This window comes from Pseudopipra pipra, chromosome 6 (genome assembly GCF_036250125.1).
Source record: "Pseudopipra pipra isolate bDixPip1 chromosome 6, bDixPip1.hap1, whole genome shotgun sequence".
Lineage (NCBI taxonomy): Eukaryota > Metazoa > Chordata > Aves > Passeriformes > Pipridae > Pseudopipra > Pseudopipra pipra.
The window spans coordinates 56933898-56954229 of record NC_087554.1 but is presented as its reverse complement, the minus strand read 5'-3'; the positions used below and the strand labels follow the sequence as shown (position 1 = coordinate 56954229).

Below are 20332 nucleotides of genomic sequence, written 5' to 3'. Positions count from 1 at the left end.
GCCTTACCTGTGAACAGAGTAAAGAAAACTACGTTGTAATTCAGGGAAGTTGGGAAATGGGGTTAGAGGTGGGATAGAGAAATTTGAGTGGTGCTCCCTGGCAAGGCAGGAGAGCAGAGAGGAACATTCAGTATTGCCGCAGCATAGCTCAAAGAGATTTATCTTTTAATATTTAGATGTCTATCAAGAAGAGTAAACACGAGGGCTATTTGGAGTATGACCACTGAATGAGTCATCTCTCTTGTGCTCCAGTCACTCAGAGAATTGGAAATTATCGTTCTGATAGCAATTTTTTTAATAGCTCAGTAGACAAACTGGATTGATAAATATTTAAAAATAAACCAAGTGAGCATTATGCATTCATATCAGTCAAACAATGTTGAAATGATTTGATAATCACAGAACTGCACCATATTGCCTGACAAGAGGGGAGATTTTAGACTTGAAGCTATGTGAGGGTAGATCAACACAGGAGTTGTCTTCATTGGAGTTAGAGCAGCAGGGCACTGCTCAGACACTCAGGCTTACACCTCCAGTTCTGAAACTGGAAAAAAGCCAGTGACAATGAACGTAGATTTCCCAATACCATGAAAAAGAATATAGTCATTTCTTCCAGGTTTATGGAAAAAACAGTTGGTTTCTCTCAACTTAGGCAGGATTTTGTCTCATGTGGGCTTTAAAAATTCTTGAAAGATTGAAGCAACGCCCATCCATATATTCAGCAAAGACAGCTGAAATACAGCATTGAATGGGGATGGAGCACACTGCTGCTGTCACCCCAGAGCCTGTGCCCTACTGAAGTGCTGCTGCTTGGCATGGCTGGCTCTGGAGGGACGAAGCAGATTTCTGCATCCAAATGAGCTGTCTCCACATCAATCCATGATGTAGGTTGCGCTTCTTGTTTTGCATGTCTGTTTCTAAAAATATATGTTGTTTATCAGGATGTTGAAAGGTGGTTCAGAAAGGCTGGACCTTGGTATAGTCCTAAAGACTGGGGATAGACTTCTCTGGGTGGCAGCAGAGAAAGCCAAAAGCTTGCTATTAGAGAGGCCTTGTTCCTGTTCCCAGCCATCTCAGTTTACTTTACTGCTGTTGACCGCACCTCAGGAAGCCTTTATTGCTTCTGGTTGCCTCCATCCTTGAGGCAGCTGTGGGATGTCTCTCTTGAAACATAGAGTCATGGAGTGGTTTGGGTTGGAAGGTTGGGTTGGGTTGGAACCCCCCCGACATGGGCAGAGACACCTTCCACTAGACCAGGTTGCTAAAAGCCCCATCCAACATGGTCTTGAACACTTCCTCGTGCCACCTTGAAGAGTCTCACATGCCCTGTGCTGATGCAGTCCCATTGCCTCATCTTCCTCCTTTGCAGCCTTACATCCCTGCATTGGCTACAGCCAACCTATTTTTTTTTATTTCTTGATGTGGATGCCACACTCACGAGGAGACAGAGGTTGTGTATGAACTGCATAGTCCTTCACAACATATTAATTATATATTATTATCTATATAATATATAGTCACACAATATATGTGATTATATATTATATAGTTTATGTGGATACCCAGTAGAATCATAGAATAAATAGACACGATTTATGGTGTTATTCAGTTCATATGCTGACAAACCACATATATTAATTAGATTAAATTATGTATAGTATTTCTAAGTTGTTATATATGTGATCTTCTATAATTAATATATAATGTATAATTACACATTATATGCATACATTAATTGCTCAAATTACAGTATTTTCTTTAATATAAATACTGTAGTTCTGTGAAGACCTGGTTTCATAAAATGCCTGTGTTGAGTACCCACACAGGATGGAAGCAGAGCTCTACACTCAGTTTTCCCTCTCAACTTTCCACATGACCTCTGTAGGAACCGTGTGTGCCCATTCTAAAGTTGGGTCCAGAAATCCAACATCTGCAGAATTTCAGGGCCAGCAGCATAAAAATCCCTACCACAGCATCTGCCTCAACATGAAGTGAGGCTGATCTGTAAACACAGGAGTTTTCCTTTGGCCGGTGTTTTTTACCTGCTCTGGGGCGTTGGCAAAGCGGCCGGAGCGATTGCAGGACACTCCCAGGGCCGCTTATGTGTTGTTTGTATTTTGCACCCTCTCTCACCTCACCTCTATTTGACAGCATGCAAACGAGTAGCCAAATGCCTCTGTGACACACGGAAACCCACACTGAAATCTATTGCTCTGATTTTTCAAAGCTTCAGGGAGGAGGAGTCAAAGGATCAGTGGAATTCCTTAGAGAGGGAGGAATCAGCTGTATTATAAATTTCTTTCCTATACATGGGGTGGAGAAATAGAAACAGGTGAGAGGAGGGGCTGGGAATTTTCATAAATCCATTTCTGCTGGCGCTAAGCAGCTTTCCTCAAGTGTAGAGTATCAGGACACACAGAGGAGGCAGCACTAAAGCACACTGGCACTCCCACCCTGCGAGCCACCATAACGCTTCACTTGGTGTAAGGACTGTCAGCTCAGCATTCAGGGATTTTTTTCGGAAAGAATTAAACAGCTGACTGAAAGTGACAAGGAAAAACGAACTTAGAGAGGACACTAGAGCAGCCTTGAAACCCCTTTGAACCGCGCTGTTGTGACAGGCTGACAGGCTGCATCCTGTGTGTGTGCATGCTTGCATGAGAGTTTACTAATACGTATAACATTAATTACCCGGTTATGTCCTGGAGCGAAGCTGGGAATGAATTTCAGGAAAAGAGATGTTTGTTTTGCGCGGGCGCCCACATCCCATATACTTTCAGTCCCGCGGAAGTTGCTCCGCATCTCCACCCTGTGTACACTCGTGCCTGTGGCTGTAGGCAGTGACCTGGGAGAAGACACAGAGTTTACGGAAACCCGTGTCCCCCCCATTCCCCAGCATGGAAAGCCTGACCAGCAACAAGCCCAGGGTCTATCCGCCGCTCCCGCCTCAGCTGAAGCCGTACAGCTGTTGCCTGAGTAGAGAAAGGGATTGGATTTCACAGGCTGTGTAATCTGCGACAGCGCTCTTTGGCTTGAGGAGAGAGCAACGAGCCTCACCCAGGCTTAGCCATCCCCTTTCTGCCCGTAGAGGAACGCCCCGGTCGACATAGAAGGAAAATTGTTTGCTTGAATTTCTGCACAGCCCTCCTTCCAATTGCTGGAGAGAGAGAGGGGGAGTGAGAAAGAGAGAGAGTTTAAGGCAGGCTCTGCACTGGTGTTCTGGGCTATTTCAACTTCAGGGCAACTTTAGAGAACTTCAGTTATTTTTGGTAAGTTTGGTTTTTTGTTCTTAAAAGACAAACCTCTCTCTCTTTCTTTCTTTTAAATCTCTGATGCAGATTGCACAAGTTTGCAATAGATGATGGTCTTTTAAAAATGCAGAGAGATGTGGGTGTGTGCATTTTGCGTCCTTTGATACAGAAACTGGACTTTCTGATTGTAAAGACACAATGTTCCCAGCGGCTAGACTTGATAAGCGAAACCTGAAGGTGTAATGTGTTAAACGATACCACTGGGGGAAAGTGTGCCCACAGCTTCAACCAAGGTGCATCCCACCTGGCGTAAAGCTTTGCCTCTTTCTGGTGTATGGGAAGAGGCGAGATCAGGGATGAACAACTGCGTTCAGCTTGATAAAAAGTTTCTGATCCATGTTTTTAAAGCAGGGGTTTCAAGCTTGTGCACTAAGCCTCCCAAAGCTTTCAGAGGGATGTTGGTTTTCAGTCCTATACACACCCCTCCATTCAGTAATCTCTATTCCAGATCATGCACGCTGTTTTTCTTACTTCCTCTGTCTGTATACTTAACCCATCCGACGATCTCAAAGATAGTGAAACTCTTTTGTAGTGCAAAGAGCCAGTCCCGGTTGTTGCAATGAAACTCAGGGTGCAAATAGCAATTATCTTACAGTAAAGTTGGTTTCTGACGAATATGAGCTCTCTGTTATTTGTTTTTTCCACTAGATATGTTTGGATTTTTATAGTATCTGTGCTTCTACAAGAGGAATTCTACTTGTGTGGATATTATATCTCAATAGATACCATTCGCAATATATATATCTCAAAGTATACTGACTTGGCACTAGGATCTCTGAATGTTCATGGAATTTGAAACTAAGATTAACCTTGAAGCATTTAAAAAGCAGATCCATAACCTTGTCAGTAGAAGTTGGATCCTGTAAGTGTCCACTGTGAGGCTGCTGAGGCTAGTTCACGAAGTCCTGGGAAATACACAGGGTAAAATTATTCTGTCCAGCTGTCTAGGTTCTGTGCCCCATCCGTGTACCCTAATATGTTTCCGAACACATGAATACAGGTGATCAGAAGTAAAATTTGTATCTGTAGCCACCTGTAGAGAAAATGAAAAGTATGTTTTCCTAAAGCTTTGATAGAAAAGAGAGAAAACATTACTCACGTGAGAGAAAAGACCAAAAGTCGCTGCTACAACAAAAATAACCATCATTCTTTATAATTTATGACACAAAAAGCACAGAACATTGGAAGGTGACTTGTAAGAGACATAGTACTTAGCTTATGATCACCTGTTGCATGCATGAGGGAAAACATCTAAGTATTGCCCTGCTATATCTCTTTCTACAGTAAAGAAAAACTATAAGAAGTTTTGCATATCCAAGTAAATCAGAAGTAAAGCAGCTTAGAACAGCCAATTTGCTTCCAAAATCTCTCCTAACATAGGTCAAAGGTCCAATATAAAAAAGTTTGAGATGTTTTTAACAGCATGGTAAAACCTATAATGTCTCAGAATTTACTGGGTTTTATTAGCTATGTTTAAAAACGATAAGTGTGACTGGAACTTTTAATTGCAGAAAGCCTATAACAATGGACTTAACAATAACTCTTCAGCAGTAAACTGAAAACTATAAATCCGCGCCAGGCACTCTGCAGTGCTGACATGCTCCATGATGGCTGGAGCTTTTCTGTGGAAGCATGTCGATTTGTTAGCTAAAACTGCATTTTACTATCTTTGGTGTGGCACTCTCGTAAAGTAAACTCTACTATTAGATTATGGGGCTTGTGTAAATCTCTGACTGAATTCGGTTTGACTCTAGTCAGTGCTCGTAAGCAATCCATCGAGGATGGCTGCCTTCCAACCTCCTCTGCAGCGGGTGTTAATGTCTTTTCAGTCGGACGGGGCAGCGGTAACTTCTGGCAGTGCCTCGCCAGGGGTTTGGAGATGGCACGTATTCTCTGCTTTTAATTGTCTTGGACCGCTCAATCTGTATTCGCAAAACTATGAGGTCAACGTGCCTCTATTCGCTTTTGGCTGTACTTGAAGCTCATCACTGAAACAAAATCCAACAGTCTGTAATACATGGTTATGGGAATAGCTACGATCTGAGTTAACCTCCTGTTGGCTTCGGTGGGTTCAGTGCCCCGTGCTCAGAGGCACCCTTCTCTGGGAAACCACACCACGAACTTCCCAGGCAGTTCACTCAACGTTGTCACTGTGAGTGGAGGGAGCAGGGCATACAGCAGCAGGGGTCTTACTGGAGTGTCATGTCCTGTATGAAGCCACAGGAATGTGGCTTTGAATCTCTGAATATAGAGCTTTGGGTTGTTTTTTTTCCTGAAGTTTTCTACTAGGGCAAAGAAGTCAGTTCATCCTATGCAAGTGTGAAACACTGAGGGATTTAAGTAGGATTTTTTTCCCAGGGTTCCTGACATTCGGAGACCTAAATAATCAGAATATAAGGCAGTGTATCTGAAAGGTTTGAAAGCTTACAATCTGATTAAATGTTTTAGTAAATAGATTCCATCTATTTTTTACATCTAGCTATTTTTGCATTCCATAATGTCACTTATGGAACATCAAAATATGCACTGCAGAGTTTTCACCTCTGAAAAAACATTTCACTGTGTTTCTGGGCTCTGTATTGCAGGTTCAATGCAAGCCAGTAAGGCTGCAAAAGTCCTCACCATTAGCCCTGTTCTGAGCAAGAAGGGGCCTGGCACTATGCACCAGCACAGGCAGACCCAGCAAGGGCAAGCATTTGCTTTCAGGCAGTTTGCCATGTCCCTGACCCCCAGCACACTAAAAAACTTTTCCTGACAACATCTGCTAACAACTACTGCCTTTTCTGCTTCCCTTAGCTGTAACTTCCAATCTGCCCAGCAGGCTTTTCCCTCCACAGCCAAGTGGTGGAACAGCACTGAAAGATGTAGGGAATTCAGCTCTGGATGGAGCTAAGATTAAACCTTACCAAGACTGGGTTGCCATCTCTCCACATGCAACAGAAGTCAAGGCAACACTCTTGTGGCAAGAAAGGTCCTTTGGGTGACTCCAGCTGTGTCTAGCCATGGTGTGGGAGGATTATGGCTGCACCGAGTGAAATTTGCTAAATCCGTGCTTTCGTTCATCTCACGCTGGCCTTCAGAGTCAAGGCTGGAATTCCTTATTTTGTATTGGAAAACAAAACTTCAGGCTAGGAGAGGACCTTTCATATACTCAGTACTTCCTACCAACATGTTTACTTCCTGAGAGGAGACTACAGGTAGCCAAGTATCTGAAAGTAACCACTGACTTACTGCAGAGAATGGGTCTACAGTTTTCTGTCAGGGAAGGGGAACCCATGGGTTCACCATCCAAACCTGACCAAATGTGTAGTCCAGAGTGACTAGAACAAGTCAAAATATGTTAAGGTTATTATGCCATGTAAGTAATAAATAAGCCAAGATAATTGATAGAGGACTCATCGGTTAGGGACAGCAGCTCTGCAGGGAGTGAGTCCCAGGCCATGGTAACAGCCCAAATCACAGCAGAATTCCATGAAGCAGGAATGCAAGTGCCTGAAGAAGAGCAGGCACCAAGCCCACTTCATCTGCCCAATAAAGATAGCAGTGTCTTCAGAGGGCAAAGTTATCTGTTTTTCAAAAACACAAACAAGGAGATAAGGTTTATATGATTTCCAAGCCTGCTGATAAATACTCAAGACTCCAAAGTCACAGTAACTGCTCTTCACTGCTGGGCAAATGTTGTTTCTTCTCTGTAGTTAAGAGAACAAACATCACTTGATTTTCATAGTGGTGGTCTGTGCCTGACATTCACGGAGTCAGGGGAGCAGCTCTTATCCATGCAGCCCTCTGATTTTAAATACCTTTCTACCTGCCCACTGACCTCCCAGTTCTTTCCCCTTGAAGAATGGTATATTTGCAGCCTCAGCCAACTGAAAAGCAAAGGTTTCAAGCTGCACATATTTCTTCCCATTTCTACAAGTCCTAGCTAAATAGTCCAATGAGCTATTACACATATAAAATATTCCACCTTGCAATGAGTTCTGAAAGCTCACTCATTTTGTTAGTCCATATATCCCCGTTTTTCCTAAGATTCCCATACTCCATACCAGCCCTAGAAAGCTAGTGTCATTTGGGTTTCCACAGGTCCCCTTTTCATTTACTTGCTGCATGATTTGTCCCAGCTTTGACAGATCTTTGACTGTCAGCCAGGCACAATGCTGTACTTATCCCTCAAAATAAGTACATGAGGGAGCTTTTCCTCACCTCCTGTATTTCTCTTTTTAGAGCCAAAGAACCAGCCATAGAACAATTACTTGGAGGAGTGATTTCCAAAATGGGAATTTCATCCTGAAGAAGAAACTCACAGGACATGCATGCAGGAGCAAAAATTCAATGGGATAGTAACTTTTCTATGCAGCAAAGCTGAAGTTTGAATTATATTCTGAAGGGGGGAAATATCTGAATGGGATTAGGTATTGTCACTTTGAAAATTAGAAATCAGCTTTTGGTGAACCTCAAAGAGGATAGCAGCTCTTTCCAATATTAATGATTCTATATTTCCACGTGTGTGGGCTTATTGTAAGATGTATGAGATGAAGATCTGTGAAACTATCACGAGAAAGGTAGTGGCTTCAATTGCTGATGTTTCCTGATATGAGATGAGCTTTCCCTATTTCTGCTTTTAAAGTCAGCCCAAAGCACATAATTTACAAGAACACAAAAATGTCATTAAGCATTCCCCAAATATTTTCACATATGTCAGAGCTGATCTGATTTATGCTTCAGTGAAAGGTTGCATTGATTTTTATATGAACTGTGTCCTCACACTACTTAAGGTTGACTTTTTCACATAATGGGCTTCATTATGGGAAAAAAATTGTTTGCACAATGAATAAATAGCTCAGACAACTTAGTGCCTAAATAATGAGTAAGGGCCCATTTTGGAGGCAAATGGGGCATTTTCACATGAGAATGATTATATGCAGCACTTGGGTTCAGGTTGTGATGCCAACTTACTACTCAGGTTTTCTATGAACAGACTAGAGTGGTCATGATGGGTAATATGTTCTTAGGCTCTGCTGTCAGTCCCCTTTTTGGAGCATCGACTATGTAAATGGTGTAAAACAGACTTTGAAAGTTATTTCGCATACAGGTATTTATGAGGGGACATTCCAATGATCTACAGAGCTGAATGGAGGCAGGACCCCACAGAACTGCTATGAAAGGAATAAATTTAGTAATGGCACTGTGATCTTACATCTGTATTGGGATTATATGTTTGCAGTGGATTTAACCACTGCTTCAGTCAGTCTAAGAGCAATCTGTGAATGAAAGGGTTTGGATAGAGATAGTAGGAGAAATCATGTTTTTCTTCTTAAAACTATCCTTCCTGAGAGATTAAAAGAAGCTTTCGGATAACTGTACTGGGTTATGCCAGGAGAGCTCATCATAGAGATTAGTGCATTAACTACATAATTATAATGTATACATTGCATTCCTTACCAACCAAATGTATAAACCTTATTTAGTCTAAATAAACCTTAAAGCCCAGAGAATAAGCCTAGCACTTGCAGATAAGCTCAAGCATGAATGTAATCTCTCCTAAATAGACCAGCTCTTTTCTTAGAAAGAAAACAGGGTGCTCAGTGAATGTGACAACAAATCATCCCTGGGTCTAATGGTGAGGAGATCAGAGCAGCCATCAGGAGTCTCCAAGGAACCCAAGCAAACTGTCCACAGCACATTTTCCTCAGAGCTCTGCCTAGTGCTTCCCCCTCCTTCTCCCCTTTCTCCCTTCTTCTTCTTTCCTACCGTGGATAAACAGCCCCAGTCCTGCAGAACCACTCACATCCCAACCACATGGTCAGCCCTAGGCCATGGGGCTCCTCCTGGAGACCTGGACCATCATTCCCCTTCTACTGCTGAGCACAGCAGTACTGAGAGCATGGCAGGTATATGGATGCATGGAGTATCCCTGTTCAGATGTCAGACTGCTCAGAGGAGATCGGAAAACATATTCCAGACTGGCAGGATCTTAGCAGCAGTAGGTAGGGGGAATCCAGTAGCACAAATGTTGTTTGGAGGGCAACAGTGTTTTGTCATTTTGGGGCCAGCATGAATAGGTACATGTGTCAGCAGCAGTTACTGTGCATCAGTCAGTGCCTGGTAAGATGATGTCCCAGCCAACCCGTGGGCTCTGGAGCACTTTGTACAAATTCAGAACTACCTCTCTCTCCTGGTTTAAAAAGTGCCACAGTCTCTCTCTTTCAGCATAGGGAGGCTTTTCCAGAACACTGCACTGTGCAGGAGCACAGAAGGCTGTGGCAGGCAGATGGCAGAGCAGATGGGTGATGGTGCAGCAGGTTGGGTGTTTGCAGGCAAGCAAATGGTGCTCAGAGTGGCAATACAATGCTGGCAGGGTCATTTGGGGCAATTGTCACTGGGAGGACAAAAGGTGCTCTGGAAGAGAGGGGTTGAAGTAGCTGAGTCAGATTAACTTGTTGGATGTGGACCATAGCTGATGGCAAGGCTTGGGTAGGAAAACCTGTGGAAAAAACCCTGACTTCCTATTTTCAGTTTCAAGACTTTTATTCTGAAGAAAAGTTTAAATTCATGCAGCATTTGTGAGGGAAGTTTGTGACAGGCGCACCTTGAAGTCCTTTAGAGGCTGGTATCTCTGGGATCAGTCGGTTTGGCGGAGGCAGTGTTGAGGGAAGATACCTTGGCAAAAAGACAGGATTAGGAGTAGGAGAGACCACAGCACGCCCTGCTACCACAGCCTGCTGCCTTGGCAAGGCTGCCTAAAGGTGCCTGCAAACCCTCGGGATGCTGTGGAATCAAAGACGGCTCCAGAACAGGGGCAGAAGCAAATGGCATGGAAAGAAAACCAGTGATTCTGGATTATTTTTCAAGGGCACTGAGAGAGCAGCCAGCAGGGTCACACACAGACACGTCCAGCCAGACCAGTGAAAACCAGTGTGGGTGAGACAACCTCATGAAGCAAAACCTCCTCCTTGCCCCCTTGGGCAACCACAGCTTTTCTAGCCCAAGGAAACTCCTTGTAGGTGTTGCAGCAAACACTGGTGCTGTGGAGCTGTGTTGCACATCAGCAGACAGACGCACCACAGTCCTTGCAGTGGTTGGTGTGTGTGGGGTGTTTCTGCTGCCCCCGCCATTCTCAGCTGTGTTTTATTAATTTATTTACACTCCTTTATGTCTGGGGCTTATTGCTGGTTCACTTGCAGTCTCTGCCCTGCTTTGAAAGATAGGGATTGAAGTCAGCAGATCTCCACCCTGACGTTTGATAGGGAAGCAGTGCTTTTGCAATGCTCTCCCAAGTTGTGAAATGCACTGAAAACTGGTCTTCTGCCAGCAGTCCTTTGTATGTGGGACTGCAGGTAAGCTCAGGTGCTGCACAAACATCTCTCCACTCTCACACTGTTATTTCATGGCCTGGGCTGAGAAAAGTCAGGCCCCTGCACAGCACTCACAGATACAACCCACGGGTCTGGGGCTTTCATTTTCAGCAGGGCAAAGGGAGGGCAAAAGAGGTATAAAACCCATCATGAGTGTTTCCCCTTTCCCACAAATCCTTCTTTTTTAAATGCCCAGTAAGGGATGTAGAGGGAGGGAAAACGGTCATACTCTAATCCAAAACAGGAGCTGGCTGTCATACTAGCACAGACAGACCACGCCAACTCCTGCACTAACTCTGCTCTTGCGAGGAGACAGAGATGGACTGCGATAAGGTTTTGGCTCTCGGACACACTTGGAACTACGGGCAAGGCCAGCCAGAGCCTGTGCACTCAGGGGAAGGGAGCTGGGACTTGCTAAATCAGCACTGACAGATTGCAGCAAGGAGCAATGTCCTTGACCTGGCTGCAGTAGCTTTGAGGAGAAGGAGTGAGAGCTTCTTGCTCTGCACACAGCAGTGTCTCAGGCATGAGGGCAGGCTCAAATCTGTCAAACTTACTATTGTTGCACAAAAATGGCACAACCCAGCCATGTTTGTCAAGACCTATTCTTGTCATTTGTTACTGCTGCAGACCGATGGCAGGTTAAGGTCCCCACTGTGTTAAGTGATATGTAGCCTCCTGCCCAGGTGTGCCTTGGAGGACTTAGAAGCTTTGTGTCAAGCAAGTTGAGCAAAATGGAGGTGACAGTAGTGAGGAAATAGTGGAAACAGTTCTACAGAGAAAGAAGGGAGGCTTTTTTGGGCTGCATTTTTGTTTGTTTCATTGTCTAGAAGATCTCAGAAATTCTTGTTCATAATAAAGCCGTGGTGGCGGGAGCAAAGCTGTGGATGTAGTTATCTAGTATGTGGGTTTGTGCAAAGTGCTCATGGTTGGAGGCACATAGTATAAGAGCATATAGCAGGAGCAGGAGGACTGTGACCTTACCATGTGTTGGATCTCCTGCTGCTGTTGCGCAGAGGAGCAGAGGCCTCTGGCAGGAGACTTGAATGCAAAATCTGGAGGATATTTGTTTTCTAGGCAAGAAAAACGAAGGACCTAAAGTGTTTTAGGCAACCTGCAGCTGCTAAAGTTTTTGTTTCCACTGTCATGCCCCTTGAGTATTCGGGGGAGAGGAGGATACAGTGTGAAATGCCGTGTTTCTTTTTAACTTCTGTCCAGCTCCCCTGAAGTGCCTTTGGTAGGCAGAGCAGCACATTGGCAGTGGAGTTATAGCAACAGCAGCACAACACCTACAATCCCACCTGGATTTGTATGATGACAGGTAGGAAAAATGGAATGGCATTCACCTTGAGGGCAAAAAACCAGGCAAGTAAGAATGTGTTCAACTGCTCAGAGACATGGACTCACCTTGGGCTGACAGCAGTAAGGATATTTTGCTGACAGGGCATGACATATTCCATGGAAATGGGATTTACATTGCTTTTGGAAAATATATGGATGCGACCCACCATATACAGACACCAGAGATAGCTTAATGAGCAAATTTTAAATATTTGGACATTCTGTTCACAAAATAAATGAATGGAAAATTAATGCTAATTAGCTATCAGTCCTTTGGCAGACCTGAGTGGGTTCAGTGCAAGAAACATCCTGACAGACCTTCCTACCTTTCCACAAAGTAAAAAGGTATAGAGGCTTGTTTTAAATCTATACTTACAAAAATCATGATGCAGTATTTTATTTATTTTTTTTTAATAATAGTTGATTAGTCTATTCACTGCTTGGCTGAGCTGCTGTCATGGTTTAATCACAAATATCAACTCAGCCCCACAGAGCCTTTTGCTCATCCCTCCCCACGTGATGGGATGGGGGGAGAATGGGAAAAGTGAGAAGACTCGTGGGCTGAGATAAGGACAGCTTAATAGATAAAACAAAAGCCACACATGCAAGCAAAGCAAAACAAGGAATTTATTCACCACTTCCCATTGGCAGGCAGGTGTTCAGCCCTCTCCTGGAAATCAGTACTCCATAATGGTGACTGGGCAAGACAAATGCCATGACTCTGAATGTGTCCTCCCCCTCCTTTTCCCCCAGCTTTATATGCTGTGCAGACACCATATGGTCTGGAATATCCCTGTGGTCAGTTGGGGTCAGCTGTCCCAGCTGTGTCCCCTCCCAGCTCTTTGTGCACCTCCAGCCTCCTTGCTGGTGGGGTGGTGTGAGAAGCAGAAAAAGCCTTGACTCTGTGGAAGCACTGCTCAGCAATAACGAAAACATCCCTGAATTATCAACACTGTTTCCAGCACAAATCCAAAACACAGGCCCATACCAGCTACTATGAAAAAAAATTACCCCAGCCAAAACCAGCACAGTTACGAAAATCGTATTTTTATAATTAGTGGTTCTTTGCAAAGTCATGATATATATATATATATATATATATATTTTCAATATATATATATATGCCCAGTGCATATCTGTATAAAAGCAGTATGTGCTTAAATGAATTTTGCACTGATAGGCTACTTGGCAAAGAAATCACTTCTAGTTGTCCATTAGGGCTGGATTCAATAGAAATGTTGGCTGACTTCACTGCAAGCCTTGGAAACCATCAGAGTATTCAAGGCTTAGGCAGTCAGATGCCTGCTTTAATTTCTATTGACAAAGGAAAAGGAGGGATGAGTAAATGTAAAACATTTCCTTCCAGCATTGAGCTAAGAGAGGCAGCATGGTGCAGGGAGGAGGTGGAATCCAGGACATCTGGGTTGTATTTATTGCTGACTCTGCTGCCAACTTGCTTTGTGACTTTGAGCACGTCTTTTTTTTCACTTTGCTATCTTATTTTCTGCGAGGTGGGAAGAGTTTGCCTTGTTTTGCATGGTGCTCTGGGCAGGTGACCACGATCAAGATGCTGCAGCTGCCAAGCTGGCATATTCATATGTGCCAGGCAATGCTGTCTGGGTGAGAGATACCTCAGAGGGATGTGAGGGGTAGCTGTGCCTTTTGAGAGACCAAAGAGAAAGATGTTAATTAAGTAGCACCACACCTGCTTAAACACATATCTGTAAATATAAGTAACCAGTGCCTTCTGTTACTACTGATCGGAAAGTCATTTAGACCCGGAGTTGGGTTGGCAACCTCTACCTATGATCTCTTATTTCATTTGCTATAGCAATCCCAGGGAAGAGGCAATTGCTTTTGGGATAAATCACAGGGAGTGAGGTAGCTGTTTTGAAATGGTTTCTGTATTGTGCTTCCAGTACCCAAAACTGTTTTCAGGATCTCAGCGCGAAGGAAAGAAGCCTGGCAGCTTCCTTTCTTTCTTTTCTGTATTATGTGTTTTCTGCCAAATGTGAAGAACTGAAGAAGCATGTGAAAGCAGAGAGAGTCATATATGGCCTTCTGCATGTCACCAGCAATGGCTCCATAGTCCAGCAGTGATATTTAGGCTATAGCTGGAAAACTTCTGCCTATCTCTTATTTGCCTTTGTTTCTCACTTAATACAACAGTGATGTCTTAATGCTACTTGCTGTATACATCCATAGAATTCATGGCTAATCTACAAAATGCTTGCATTCTTTTGTAAAAGTATTTACTCTCACAAGGATGCAGGCATGATTGCTGTGAGCAGTGATGTGTGCTCTGCTGGATTTTACAAGATGGAATCAAAACTGATCTCAGCCCATATCACAGTCTGAATTACAAGATTAATATGATGTAACATGCCATGTATCAGCTTCATTGAGGCCAGTGGATGTCTTGCTTGAGTAAGCACAGAAAGAAATCTCAGTACTTTCAGCATTTGATCCTGTGGCACTAAATGACCAGCAGGTATCATCTGAGTCCTACTGGTTTTTGCAAGCTTCCATTTATGGCAGTGTCCTGATTATTCTACTGATGGGTCAAGGTGTCTTTCATGAACCCTTCTGGAAATACCTGAAACACAAGAGCTTGGGCAGACCTGCCTCTCCACAAAGCTGTACATGATCTAAAGACTCTGTAGAGTGTCAGGATAGATGATGGAAGAACTTGCCATGGGTTGTGATAATCATGTGCCTTTATGCACAGTACAAATCTGTGAATAAATATGCAATATACAGTCTAGAGCCAGAGCAATTAATAAGAAAGCATTAATAGTAATTGATCTGATCTATAGACTCTACAGCAATATTCCCCTTTATTTTTTTAACCTATGAAGGAAAGAAGATATTAAGAATAATAGGGCAACACTAGTATAAATTTTGCCTGGCAAAATGTAGCTTTGTTATAAACTGTTGTAGTTTAGCTGTATTGATTTTCTCTCCTCTGCAGGGAACATAAATGTATTCTTCTTCCAACAGGAACATATTTGGCAACCTGAAACAGTCAATTGACCTGGGGTGCAAGACACCTGGGTTCAAGCTCTGATTTGGTGGGTAATGCAGTTGCATTGCCTCTCTGCTTCCCACTCTGTCCTCCTCTCCCTTTGGCTCTCTCTGTTAGTTTGACAGAAAGCCCTTTGGGGCCAGCATTGTTCTCCATTGTGTATTTGTACAGCATAATGAGGTGTCAGTCTTGGGACAGGCTCTTGGAAACTACCAAGGTATAAATGGTAATAGAAATTAATTAAGTGAATACCAATGTCCTAGGTGTCAAGGCAGAGTGTAAAAATGATCTCAAGTGAAGTGGTCTGAATGTTTTAAAGTGTGATACAAAGCTTCTCCAGAGTTCAGAGGCTTAAATCCATGCCTTAACATGCAGCCAGGACTTCCTGCAACATTCTGTCGTCCTGCGCAGGCAACTTTGTGTTGTGAAGTAAAAGCTCTGTTTGAATCACCCTGGGTTAAAGGTGGTTATTCCCACAGTTCCCATCTGCTAATGTTTTCCACTCATGATGTTCTCCTCTTTTAATGTTCATAGTAACTCATGCCAAAAAAGGTGTTTCCTATCATGTTCTCCTCACATTGTGTGTTGTGGTTTTGGGATTTTTTTTATTCCCTATTTTAAATCCCCAGAGAGCTAAGGTTAGTCATAAACACACTTTTGGCTATCAGATTCATGTGTGGTTTGCTATAGCAACAAACAAAAGCATTAGTCAGAAACTGGCATGAAGCTATAAACACATATTTTTTTGTGATATTACCCAGAGTGAGCCTAATTTATCTGGTACACTGTTGCCACACAACTGCATCATATTTAGACTATTATCCTTGTTGAATAGGAACTTAATAGAAAACCCAAATAATGTGTTACAGAGAAATAAGCAAGTCTGTTAACTGATGTTGTCTGAAGATGACAGCCAGATTCTCTTACTGCACTGCTGTTAATTCAGCTGAACACCTTCAGAACACAAATTTAGGTCAGAGAACAAAGTCTGAATCGATGTCTATGAAATAAGAGGAAGATTATAATCAAAAAATAAAATCTTGCTTTGCCTTTGCTGTTTTCACCCCCATAATTCTACTGCAGCAAAATGATTAGAGGCAGGTATTATCAGATTGTGGTAGATGATTTAAGTTTGCTGCCAGCACACTTGGAACATGTTATCTGCAGCATGGCAGGGAGAGCAAGGCTTGGGTAGAGATAGTCTCCCTCTGGTTGTGCCTACGCAGCACCAGGAAGGTGCCATTTGTGCAGAGCCAGTGTCAATCCAGCCCGTCTGGGGACAGGAGGAGTGGCTTGTGTAGCAAGCACTGGCTTCCCTGGGGAGTTGGTTGGGTTTGTGCAGCGTTCACTGAAATCCCACAGCTAGAGAGCTACTAGTCCCTGAGCCAGCTAGTTTAAAGGTTGCCCTGAAGGCTCTACAGAAGTGGTGATTTTTTTGCCTAGGCAGAGTAGGCACATTCCTGCTTTATTCCAACCATTTGTCTTCTCTTCCCTGCACCTTTTCAGGAACATGAGCCCTGCTCTGTTTTGACAGCTGCATTTAATAAAAAACATATGCATGAAAAATGTGTTTTCCAGTATTCCTGAGCTGGCACTGCTCTGCAAGGAGAGCTTAAACTTCCCTAGAAATTGTTCAGACACATTTTCAGATCCCCCTCTTCAAACACGGAGCTGTGAAGTGTTCGTGACCTCCCTTCTGCAGAGGTGTGCAGAGTAACATAGATGTAATACTCACACCTACCCAAGTGATACGAGTAACAAAACCACCAGAGCCTCCTAGTACCAGCCAATCCAGAAAGTTAACTGGCCCAGTGGTTCCAGCTGCAGGGGATAAACCTGCAGTAACATGTTACTTTGCACATGTGTGCTGAAGCCCTCTGAGAATGGGCCTTTGAAGTCCAGGAATCAAGAACCAGACCTAGCACCAAGCTTTGGCCAAGCTGTGTTTAAAAACAAAGAGCTCTTTTCCCAAATCAAACTCATAACAGGAGAACATGCCCCAGGAGATCCTGCATTTTAGCCCTGACCCTGTTCACTGTGCTTTGCTTAGTGTTGTTGATCTGGGTCCTATACACTTGAGACCCTGGCCCAGGTGTCTTTTCAAAACCTTTTGAAATAATTTTTCCATGGTAGATTTACCTGTTGTAGAAGTGCAAAAGGACATGTTTTTTACTTAGCAGCTCCTGAAGCAGGACTTCAGGAGGCTTTGAGCAACTTGGTCTAGTGGAAAGTGTCCCTGTCCATGGCAGGGGGGTTGGAATGAGATGATCTTTAAGGTCTCTTCCAAGACACTCCATGATTCTATGATTCCATAACTTACTCTGGTCTATGTGTTGGTTGTCTTTGCCCTTGTCACATCTGTGCCCATTGCACCAAGCCCTGCACTTGATTTCTCTGAAAAAAGGAGAGTTCTGGCTGTTTGTCTTCTAAGATCAGCAGAGCACTTTTCTGTTTCCTTTATTTTCTTTTGGTCAAATGGGGACAGACCTTCTCCACAAGTGTTCAAACTGTGATTAAGTAGTGTTCAAAGTAGTTGCACTGAAGAAACAAATTCTGCTCTCAGTGTAGTTGCAGAATTCTGTCAAAACTGGCCCCAACACCACTATATAAAGCAAATATTTCAGTCACCGCCAAAATGTTATTGAAATCTCAGTCCATGGAGGGCTTTTGGACTGCAGTATTTAAAAATGTCACAGTAAGACGGTGGTGGAACTTTTTGTTTTAGACAGGATAATTTCACAGTAGCAATTGTTCTCCTTTTCTGGCTTTACTGACTACAATCTGTGCACAGTGTGCATAAGTTGTGCAGAGTGCAAGGAAATATGCTGAGTTGGAAGGGACCCACAAGAGTCCAACCCTTAGCCCTGCATAGGACCATCCCTGAGAGAATGTCCCCCCATGTGTCCAAGAGTATTGTCCAAATTCTTCTCGAACTTAGGTAGGCTTGGTGCTGTGACCCTTGGCAGCCTGTTCCAGTGCCCAGCCACCCTCTGGGTGAAGAACATTTTTCTAATATGCAACCTAAACCTCCCCTGACACAAATTCAGGCTGTTCCCTCGGGTCCTGTCACCCGTCACCACAAAGAAGAGATCGGTGTCTGTCCCTCTTCTCCTCATGAGGAAGTTGTAACTGCAATGAGGTCTCCTTTCAGTCTCCTCTTCCACCTTCCTTAGGAGAAAGCAGTAGTCTCTCTGCTGCACACAGTGAACTGCAGCTCACAGAGAGCAGAGTCCTCACTAGGGCCATTGGATCAGGCAGGGTGCAAAAGAGCTAAGTAGTAGAACACCATTGGTTTAAAAATACTCTTTGCAAGGATGTCCAGCAAACCCTACAGATGGACTTAAGGGCATCTCCAGGTGCCTCCCATTCTTTCTTCTTGCACTCAGACTCTTCACAGTTCCTCAGATCAAGGTGGTCATTGCTATTCTTCAAAGAGCAGACAAGCCACTGGATTTAAATGCATGGATTTAAATGACTCTCAGATCTGCCGCAAATAGGTGGATCTGATTCTTCCCTCTGGAGGCTTCTTCAAAGACTATAACTGAAGTCCCTGGAGTCTTCATTTTGCTTATACTGGCTTTGTATTGGTACAAGGCTGTTTTATTTCAGTGGAGCCCTTGATTCAGCTGAATAGCAAAATGTAATTTACTCTCCTTTATATATTAGTCTGAACCTAGCACAGCTGTTCATTGAGAAAAACCTTACCATGTGCCTTTAAAAAGAATGAGTGCTTTTTTAACAGAGTCAAAAAATACTTAAACCTGAGCGTGAACAGACCATTATGATAAAGAAATAGTCATTTTCATAAGATATCATGATTTTTGTAATACAGAGAGGCTCTGAATCTTTGGAATCAGATTTAGGGTTGATAATCAAATCCAAGAAATATTTCTCTTAGTGCTTTCAAACAACTCCACCCGTCTCAATTCATTCACCAGTTACTACATGGATGAACCACAGTGTAGTTACTTTCTTGCTATTTGTACAAGTTTCGAGCTGGCTTCCTGCCAAGTCCCCCGAAACTTGACAACAAGGACCCGCCTCCCAGAGAGGGAAAAGAAGAAAAACCAAGCAGCCAAAGCTATAGCAAAAAATATGTATATATATATATATGTATATTTATATATAAGACAGATACACGAAAGGGGAATACCACACACCAGGGGGGGAAGGGGGGGGGGGGGGGGGGAGGAAAAAAAGGAGAAGGACAAAAAGGGGCAAGGACCGAACAAGTCAAACAGCCAGTCGAAGGCAAACTAGCAAGAATCTCACCACTTCCCTTCGAACAGGCAGGATGGCCAGACACGGTCCTTGGCTCTCCCCTCACGCGTGGCAGATAACGGCAGTCACTGTAGGCCTCGGCTCCAGATAAGCCCAACCGAAACAGGGACCCACCGTTCTCGAACCTCGCCGGAGAGGAAAGAGGGCGAACTCTCTTATCAATGCCTTATTTATACCCTGGGTTACGTAAAGGAATAGCATGGAATACTTCCTTGGTCACCTTCCTAGTTCCTTCCTGGTTACAAGCTGGTTTCCAGGAAGGCCTAGACTGAAACCATCACACTATTCTAGTCTCTAACCAAAAAGAAATCCAGAACTGCAGTAATGAGTCTTTGAACAAATGGTTTCTCCCTATTGTTTATACTACTCTGTGTGAAACACGAAGCTGAAATCTATTTCTTTAACTAAACTGTGTTTTTCTCTAATCTATTAGGCAAGCATGCTGGTTTGTTATTTTTGGGTGCTAGAAGGCACAGAAATAGAAAATCAGTACTGAATTATTTAACAACCACATGCAAAGATTAATTTTTTTTTTGCAAAAATATAATGCACTGACAGTTTGTCGTCATCATCAATTTTTCCTTCTATAACTTAATATGCACTTAAAATTCCAGTGCTTTTCAGTCCTACATAATTATTTTTAATTTCAAAAAGTAAAGATTAAGTTCACAGATTTTATTTGGAGAAGAAGACAGTTATCAAAAGACATGTTTAGAAAATGTTGAGGCAAGGTATACATATGTTAGGGAAAGATGTTCAAAAAAGAGGTACAACCCAGTGGACCAAAATCAAGAGACAACATTTTTAAAAAGAATTTGGTAGGTGACCTATTCAATTCTTTTGAAATCTGACCTTTTTGTGACTGAAAACCAAGTTTATTATCCATTTATTCAGATTTGAATTACATTGATGTGGACAGAGCTATACTAATTTATTTATTTTTCTGACTCAATTTATCTGTAAATGAGCTTTTATCCTTCTGTAAACCCACAGTCCAGAAATTCTCTCAAATTCTGAAG

The 20332-nt window shown here is 43.1% G+C and overlaps 1 protein-coding gene across 2 annotated transcripts in view; it reads left to right on the top strand.

Moving 5' to 3' along the window:
• LOC135416312 (protein AHNAK2-like) overlaps nucleotides 1-20332 on the top strand; it is a 74111-nt gene that overhangs the window by 19757 nt on the left and 34022 nt on the right. The window contains exon 1 of one of the 2 annotated variants that reach the window (XM_064659350.1): nucleotides 3137-3269. The exons of the other annotated variant lie outside the window; for it this stretch is intronic. The gene's annotated coding sequence lies outside the window, so the exon portion shown is untranslated. Of the gene's footprint in view, nucleotides 1-3136; nucleotides 3270-20332 lie in introns of those variants that run through there. 2 annotated transcript variants of the gene reach the window in all.